At 36.6% G+C, this 6,966-nt stretch overlaps 1 long non-coding RNA gene across 1 annotated transcript; it reads right to left on the minus strand.

Moving 5' to 3' along the window:
- Positions 1-1,618: 1,618 nt before the first annotated feature.
- On the minus strand, positions 1,619-6,601 carry LOC135301619 (uncharacterized). The gene is made up of 3 exons (XR_010363392.1): positions 6,513-6,601; positions 6,180-6,257; positions 1,619-2,537 (listed from the first exon to the last, which is right to left on the minus strand). It is a non-coding gene; the product is annotated as an uncharacterized LOC135301619 (long non-coding RNA).
- Positions 6,602-6,966: the final 365 nt, after the last annotated feature.

The following is a 6,966-nucleotide window of genomic DNA, read 5'->3' on the forward strand; positions in this document are numbered from 1 at the left end:
CTGGGTAGAAAAAATTTTCCTTCCTTGGAAATTGCTTAGTTCATTCAGAGGGTACAAGATTTCAGAGACTGGAAGGAGTCAAATATCATAGAAAGGTCCCCAAAAAACTGAGTGGGAGAGCTCACTGAGAGGAGCAACAGGCAGAGACAACCAGGGATCAGAACTGAGGAAAGAAAACATCCCCAGGGCCAGAAAGAGCTGTGCCAATTTTGCTGCAACTCAAAGCTACTGAGCTGGCCAGAAGCTGAGAGCATCCCTGCAGAGGCACTGTGGAGAGCTGTGCATAAACCCTTTTTTCTGGACTGAGTTGTGATGAGCTGTATTTACAGAGTTGTCCTAACATGTATTCTAATTAAATCTGGCTTTCTTCAGGTTAAAAGTCTTCAAAAGTCTTCCACACTGTCTATGCAGATCTATCTCAAAGCATTACCTGACTCCAAGTACCTTCAAAATGTCAGAGGCTCTTATTGTAAAAGCTCTGTCAGAGTTTTTGTGCAAGAATGAACTTTGGGCTGTACAGGCTCATATATATGTGCATATTTATGTATACATATGTGTGTTTGTGACACAATCAGCCAAAGTTATTTGGTGGGTTTCCTTAGTTGCAGTCTCTCTGCACCAACAGAAACTTCAGTCCAGATCAGCTTACTCTGCTTTTTTAAAGACCTGCCTTATCTGCCCAGCTATGATTTAAGTGCAAAAATGCACCATTATTTTTAATGCACAAAGCTACAGATGAGAAGACAGTGTTGTTGTATTAGAAACATTGTCTTTTGCTATGCAATATTTCCACTCTAAGCAATACAAAGATATTTTAACATACATAATGGAGTTTTTTTAAAGTCTTTGGATGGTTCTACAAGAAAGCACCCCGTGGAACTGCACTCACAAAACTGAGCCACATGTAAGCATGTACAGAATTTTCAATGCAGTCAATCCTCACAATTCTAATTCCTAAATGATATTTTGTATTCATAATGTCGTAGTAGCAGGGGGTGGTAGTAATGAGTGACTATTACATAAATGATCTATTTATCTGGTTTGAATTTTGCTTTAACTATTTCTTCACAGTAAATCAAGGATTCTTAGCCAACCTCATTCAACATGCTTGGGAGGAGAGCCAGATTTGACCACGCTTATTCACTGGGAAGTAAGGACAGCCCAGTTAACTCTTTGAAAACAGTGGAATTATTTGTCCAGGAAGGGGCTGCCTTAGGAGTGGAAGAGGTCTGTAGAATCCAGCTCTACAAGAATAATGAATGAGAATTAAAAATGGGATTTTAAGGGTATAAAAAAAGCTGATTTCCTATCAAATCACGTAAATTCCTTTCATATTAATCAAAAAACCCCAAAACACTCAGCATATCCAAACACTGGTTTACCTTTATCTACAATAGGAATCTATGTCTCTGAAAAATCTTGCTTTGTTGCAAAGGAAGGATAACCAGCTCATACTGCAATATCAAACCTCAGATGGCTGAAATTTGAAGTGTATCCTACCCTAAGATACACATCCATGGGACTGATGCATTCATTGGAGATTTTAAAGTTAGTTGACAAAGAGGGCAGCAACAGCTACAAGAGGACTTACATAAAAATTGTTACACACTCCCTGTTTTGTATTGATATTTTTAGTTCATTAACATATATAATATTGAAATGCTGTACAGATATAGCAGATTAAATCTTTTGAAAGAAAATGCCTGCAGTCACTTCTGTACCCCTTCCTCTAAATCAGCATCTGTGACCCAGCTGCATAAGCAGTTTTTCTGGCCAGGATTGAGGACTCCTTCCCACTACCCCATTGTAATTTTTGTGGAGCACAGCCATTTAGTACAGGCTGTACTTCTTCTGCAAGCGTTGGGCCCAAGGTCTTTGACAAATTTTGCATTTGCAATTGATTTGCTCCCTCCTGGGCTTGAGAATAAAAAGCAATGGATAATGCCTCAAAATCAGACTTTTCATGATGAAATAATAAGGATTGGATGAACTGACAGCTTTTCTTTATAATGCTCATTAAGTCAGACATTGTTTTGATTTTTTATTGAAAAACTCATTTGCAAGGACTGCAGTCAGAAGAAAAAGAATTGGATGAGATAGATAAGTGCAGTCAAACTGTTGCATTATGATCGATGAAGGAACCAAGCATCTCTCCCAAACAACACAGAAAATTCATTTTTATAATGGAGATAGAAGTCCTTTTCATTGCAACTCCAGCTGTTTTATTGGACTCATGCTCTAGAAAATATCAGTTAAACTTTGTTCTTTCTTTTGGAAACAAAATTAAAGTTACTTTCAATCTCAATATTTCACAGCCTTTTGAAATGAAACAAACAATAAACTGTAATGTCCCATGGACCAATTGTGAAATGAGAACCCCATGGCGCTTTTAGGAAGAATAGGTGAGTTAGTTCCAGTGTGGTTTTGGCAATTTTATGCTCTCTGGTTTCAGCTAACTTAACATTCAGCTATAAAAAATATTTTCTTCACTGTCTTCAAACTGCCATGCCACGCTTCTGCTCACCACTGAACAATCCCTGTCAAGACCAGACAAGAGGGAAGAAATAAGATAAGCAAAACTTTCTGAAGTATGCACACTGCTAAAGCCCCTAATTCTGCAATTTTCACTTCCTTTTAGTAAGTTTGGACATTTGTACATTTATAAATTTGTATAGCATAAGTTTATAATCAAAGTATTGGGACATTAGTATGAGGATCATCTGGTGCTTATAAGCAAGGAACAAAGCTGACTAAAATCTAGATTTTTATCTTCTCTAGCACTTTACAAAGGAAGGAGCCTTAAGAAATTATTTTATGAGAAGTTTTATACAGTTGAACAGCCTGTGTCTGAGAAAGAACCAATCAGTCTAGTTCCAAGGGAGGCATAGGTAAATATTTTATACATTAATATCAAGTAGATAGGTATCAGATAGTATTTTAAAACATATTGATATTATTATTGATTTTCTTTGTGTAGGTTTCAGTTGTCTCAGATGAATAGCAAAAAAACCCCAAAAGCATCATATAAAAAAGAAATATTAGCTAGGTTAATCTGGCAAAAAATTCAGCTGAATGGGAAGAGTGTCTGAGTTAAGCCCTTTCAAGGAAATATTGTGACCTGCATCATAGGTGGGGTGGTAAAATCTGCTGGAAGACACATGCTGCAGATATCCTCTGCATTCCTTTTACAGCCATGGACTCTAGAGAATTTGTTACTACATCATTACAAGACATATTTTATGTTTGAAATATTTATAATTTTATTTTATTGAAGCTTAATCTTCAGGTAGGACACTGGGACATTTTTATACGCCTCCATTTTCACAGCCTTGCGTACACAGACTACGCCTTCAGGGCAAGTTTTATTGTGCCAGTGTAACATATGTTCCCAATAGGTAAGTGACACATGAAAGGAAAGGAATGTGATTTAATGCTTCAATTTTACTGCTTGCAATTTAACATATGGCAGTGAAGAAGATACAATCAATAAAGCTACATGAATGTGAAAGCACACAATAAAAGACACCTCAGAAGGAAGGTATGATTTAAAGATTTATTGAATCTAACTAGTCAAATAATTCAACACAAAAATTGTATTTATGGTCTTGGGCTCATTTGTTATTGGCAGCTTGCTAGTGCACAGTTAATGATTTTGCAAACTTCTTCCAGAAATTGGGTGCACATTTTGTACTTCCCCTATTTCCATTTCACATGCATAAAGAAATAGTAACCCAAATCAACAATGCACTACCACAATTGATTTTGTTCCTGCAGGAGGTTAAAATTTTCATTTCCTCATTTTGTAACCTCTTTCAACATTCATTGATTTTCCTGATCTTCTCTTCTTTCTCCTCTAAATCTCCCTCACACTATCTAAGAATTCGTTCATCAGTTTTGGCCAAACTATGTCCAAGAAAAATCACATTTCCATTTCCACATTAGCTATAAGTTGCAAAGACCTTTTGAAAAAAAAAAGCAACAAATTGAGATATAGAAGCAGATATAAGAAATAAACAGCCCCTTGTTCAACAAAGAACAAATAAAAAAAATTAATCTGATTTTTCAAATATCTCTGGTTTTATTGAAAAAAGTACAATGAAAATTTAAGTTTCTAAGGAGTTTTGTAAAGAAATCAAAATATTTTTTCAAAGGTAGAATATCTTTTTTTTCACAATAAGAATCTTAGTGAGAAACAGTTATATTGATAAGGGAAAAAGAAAGAACATATTGAATTTTTCTTTTTTACATTGCAGAGAAGTTAGATGTTGATTCTGAATCTCTTGTTTGCTTTCCTTCATAAGTTTACTAAGTTTTACTAATGACAGCATTTACTGTATGTTATTAAAGCACATTCAGAAGTTACACCTCCTATAATATTCCACACAATTAATCTTTTTACAATGAACTGAATATAAGCTGATTGTGACAGGGAACTGTTAAGAGAGGATATTTTAAAATGTAAGCAAAAATTACACTGTGCTTTGCTTTCCCTTCTCTTGTATATTTTTACTTTGTGGAAGGAGATATATTTTCTGATCCATTTTCTCCTCTATTTATTTTATTAATTTTATTTTGGCATGCTTATATGAATGTTTGGTGCACACTGTTTCTCATTGTAAGAGCTTTGGAGGACACACATAGGTGGTTCAACGGGCATATTATAGCCATACCTGAACAGGTAGCAGCATTTTATGGGAAACCAACACAGTGCCAGCCAGATTTCAGATTTATGGGTCTACTTCTCCAGCTGCATCAGTTTATAGGAGGTTTATATGCCTACATTGCCTGTCTCTTGGTGCTGAACATAGCTTGAGGCCAGCCTTAATTGCTTTTCTCTCTAACATCAGTCTCCATGAATCTTCTTCATTAACATTTTCCCCAATCCACTTCCAAAAGCCTAGAAACCGCTAGTTTTCCACCTTTCAGTCGTGTAACCATTAGAAAAAACTGTTCCTAAATCACATTAGGGTCTTGGCATATGTGGAATTTATATATGAAATAGGCATTGAAAATGCACATAACTATTCTAACAATTCTAGAGTTTCTTCATGCTTGGTATAACCTGAATCCATGCAGGTATATCACTGTGATCCCTGAGTGCCTGTAAATGTCTCTCCCATGACTGTGTAGAGCACATGGTACCTATTTGCTTCGTTGTCACATTTTATGGTTCATGAGGCTCCTTAGGATATGTCTTGCAATAAAAGTTCTGTTTAAGAGATGATTGTAATTTTATATGTATGAATGTGCATATATACACACACAGAGGAAGAGAGAGGAAAGACATTTGTTAGACATCATCTGCATTCATGTGTACAGTCCCTGTCATAATGGCACTAAGGATTATCCAAAACATTTGTAAAATCTGTGGGAGAATGGCATAACTGTCAGGAATTTCCATGAGGTTCCTGTTGCTACATATCACTTCCTCTCTATCTTCTGGCTTTGGTTGACACAAAGACTGCTGGATTCATTCATCCTCTTCTATCTTTTAAATCCTTCTTTGTTTACCTTTACCACAGTGGTGGGAGGTAAGACATGAAATATGTTCAGCACCAAGAGACAGTCGTAGGCATATTCACCTCCCATAAACTGATGCAGCTGGAGAGCTAGACCCATAAAACTGCACTGTGTGGGTGCCATATGGAAAAAAAAATTCCATAATCTGTGAATCATTTGATTTGTATTAAAATTGTCAATATATGTACACACTTATATGTAGAAATGAAAATTCCTTACAATGCAGCAATATATATATTTTTTAAATTTGCTTTCAAGCTGGTCACTTGTGTTTCAGGGAACCACAGAAGTCTGGAGTGAAACTTCAATCAAATAAAGGCAATTTACAATTGCACAAAAAAAGATGCCCAGTAGATTTCTGGACAAATCCCATGTCAGAAGTTTTCTGTCCCCATATATCTACATCATTCTCTGCCAAGCTTAATCATCCAGCTATTGGCTAAAAAAAGTCCACTGCACCATGGTAACTGCCTAGAGTTGCAAATAATGTTGCTTTTGAGATCTTAAAAGGTCAGCAGTAAAAAACACTGGGCCTTCTTCACCATGATATAATTAAAACAAAGTCATTGGCTTATTTGGGATAAGAAAAGAACCTTCTCTCTCTCTCTCTTACTCTAAATAAATTGGGAAGTCTCCTTTTATCAGCTTATTGTACTTACCCACATGTCTTTGAATAGTGCTTTTCCCAAAATTATGAGTTTGACTGAAAGTCTGATCCAGCCTCACATGCTGGGAACCTGAAACAGCAAATGTAAAGAGTGAACTATTTGATTACAAATATTCTTCCATGCCTGACCTTGTAAGACATATCAAGGAAAATGGCTGAAAACCAAACCCCTCAATAGTTCAGTCACCAGCTTTGAAATGCTGACTGCCTGATAGGTGCCATGAAAATGCCCAGGCTGCCCAACCAAAAAGCACCTCAACTATTCATCACACATGACCAAAGCCACAGCTATGGATAGAAGCTTTACAGAAATTCTTTTCAGTACCTTCCTTTTTCCACAGCCCTTGCCAGCCTTCTACACAGTAGGATCCCTGGAAACAAGCTCCAAACCCTCTCCTTCTTGACACATCCATGATGAACAGCTGTAACTCCTTAGGCACTGATTGCAGCTGCCTTGAGCTGCACCCTTGAAATAATCCAAAAAGGCAGAAAAACTGGAAGTATGTTATTGAGTACATAGTTAGATGGGTGGCTTCCAGTTTGTATTGCTGCTGGAAATCATGCATGAAACACAAGTCCGATCCTTTTTTTACTGTTTTCACTCCAGAGTTATTTCTGGGCAAGGAAAAAGGGAAGAGCCCAAACAAGAGTGTAACGCTTCCTTCTTGGTTAAATTCTTTATTGATATTATTCCTAAAATTTTACTGTCTTCAAGGTAGCTTTGACTGCATCCAGGAGCTCAGGTGGTGGACACACTTATAAGAGTTCTGTGCTGTTTC

Source organism: Passer domesticus, chromosome 5 (genome assembly GCF_036417665.1).
Source record: "Passer domesticus isolate bPasDom1 chromosome 5, bPasDom1.hap1, whole genome shotgun sequence".
NCBI classification, from domain to species: Eukaryota; Metazoa; Chordata; class Aves; order Passeriformes; family Passeridae; genus Passer; species Passer domesticus.